This window comes from Zingiber officinale, chromosome 3B, assembly GCF_018446385.1.
Source record: "Zingiber officinale cultivar Zhangliang chromosome 3B, Zo_v1.1, whole genome shotgun sequence".
In the NCBI taxonomy this organism is placed as follows: Eukaryota; Viridiplantae; Streptophyta; class Magnoliopsida; order Zingiberales; family Zingiberaceae; genus Zingiber; species Zingiber officinale.
Window position 1 is genome coordinate 10,581,717 of NC_055991.1, and position 2,364 is coordinate 10,584,080.

At 32.9% G+C, this 2,364-nt stretch overlaps 1 long non-coding RNA gene across 1 annotated transcript; it reads left to right on the forward strand.

Annotated features, from left to right (window-relative positions):
* The first annotated feature begins 1,164 nt into the window (after window positions 1–1,164).
* On the forward strand, window positions 1,165–1,803 carry LOC121968070. Its single transcript, XR_006107916.1, has 3 exons — window positions 1,165–1,215; window positions 1,289–1,374; window positions 1,456–1,803. It is a non-coding gene; the product is annotated as an uncharacterized LOC121968070 (long non-coding RNA).
* The last annotated feature ends 561 nt before the right edge of the window (window positions 1,804–2,364 follow it).

The window sequence follows — 2,364 nt, forward strand, 5'->3', positions numbered from 1 at the left end:
CATCGGAAACCCAAAATAATGCACTAGCATCACAACAACATGATGAGGAGTTCCATGAGGAAGGTTGGAAATATATTTTTTATATATTTAATTAAGTTTAACGCATGACAAAACAATCATATTTTGCATGTATATTTATCCGGCAAAGATGCAGTGTTGCCTTCGCAGAGGCAGCCGAATAGACGTGGGAGGACTGTAATGAAGGATGTTCATGCATTGCATCACGATGATTTGCTACATGTCACATTTAATGAAAGAGGCCAGCCTTATGGTGATTTACAACCGGTACTAGCAAATTATGTGGGAACAATAGCTCGGAATGGAGTTTTGTTAACCCTTGATTATTTAGACTGGCGAAAAATTCCAAAGCATCGATTGGAGGAGGCATGGAAACTTGTTATTGTAAGTTGAGAAGTACTTAATATCACACATGAGTTTCAAACATTAACATATTTAATTTTATGTTTATAGGCACGATTCATAATCTCCGATCAACACCAAGATTTTGTGATGCAAATGATGGGAGCTACATGGAGGCGATGGAGGACCCAAGTTAAAGCTACGTCTTATGACTCGAATATCCCATTAAGGGACCTTGTGTCCATTCGTCCTATTCCTCATGGCCTGGCTACAAAAGTCTGGGAAAGATTATGTGAGCACTGGAAGGTTACTGAGGTAATCACTAGTATTGATAATTTTTTATATATAGTTATGGATATTCCTAGTAAAACTTAAACTTTTTTTTTCAGAAAAGTTCAAAAATAAATCGAGAAAATGGAAAAAAATAAAAGAACTCATGCACAGGGACGAATAAGTATTGCTTCTTTGGAAGATAAATTTGTAAGTATCAAATCTTTTTTTTTTATTTGCAACAAGTTGATTTTTTTTTATTTGCAACAAGTTTCATATTACCTATTTGTTGTTTAAACTTTGATGTTATAAATAACTAGTGTTATATGCTTCTATGGTGTTGTAAATATAGATTTATAATGATATAGAATGTAGTTAACCTTTATAGATATGTTGTTAACGATTGATATATGCTTATTGTTTGTAAAATTTCAGCTGTCACATTTGTTGTATATGTGTTATTGTTCTTCTATTAGTTGAAAGACAATGGTAGGAAGCCGACTCGCATCGAAATAATGCATTTGATTCAAAGAAGTAAAAAAGAAAGGAGGTGCTCCAGTTGATGCTGAAGCCATACGCTATGAGGTACTAATTTGTTGCAATTTTTTAAAATGGATTTTGAATAAATTTTTCATTCAATTGATGTTTTGTTTGTTAGCATTTGTTGGATGAGGCTGTGCAAATTCGCCTACAAGACATGCCTGAGTGAACACAAGCAATAGAAGTGCATGAGGATGCATTTCGGTTATATTTTTTTTAAATTTTGATATCATTTTTTTAAGGCTATTACAAAATGTATATGTATTAATTATAAATTTTATGCAGTGATGTATTCGGAACTGAGCATTCTGGTCGAGTTCGATGTCTAGGAGCAGGAGCACTGCCTAGCCAAGTCTTCCCTGAACAATGCAAACGTAGCTCATTCTACAATAGGCAAAACTATCACTCCACTACGGATATCATAGATAAATTCAAAGCAATGCAAGAACAAATGAACAAAGATATGGAGATGCGTGAATCACAATTGCGAGCAGAAATGGAGGCGCAAAAAGCACAATTTCAAACAAAAATGGAGCAAATGAGACAAATGCAAGATCAGTTTGAAAGTTTTACACGTGTTATGCAGAGTATGATACATGGAACTGTTGGAGGATCTAATGGACCTGAATTGTTACCAACACAGGTATTTACATATTATATTATATCAAATTAACAAGTTGGTTTCTTGTTCAAATCTATGATTTTAATTTTGATTTATTTTTACATATGACAAATGTAATGACAAACATCATTCAGAAACACATGGATGTCACATCAAATCCAAAAGAAAATGCCATCTCCCGAGAAGATTAATCTGATAATTAGATATTGAAGGAAAAATATATTTTAGTTTGTGCCTTCATTTGTAATCATTAGTATGTTTTTGTTTTTAGAATTTCATGTTTCTTGAAACTTAGATACTCATTTGTGGATTGTTGGATTTTGTTTGGTTTATATCCTAGTAAATGACAATTCAGTTTTGTTTTTTAGTTATTTCTCTTAAATGTACCATTTTTTTTCCATTGTGGAGATGCTTGTGCAGTAAGAATGGAATAGAAAATTCTAAAAATGTTTTTTTAAATGACTTCCGAAGCGGTTAACAACCACTCTTAGAAGGGAAAATGTACTGCAGTACTCATGGCTGTACAAACGGTTTATAATAGCTTCAGATGTTTGTACAAGCGTTTTGAATAA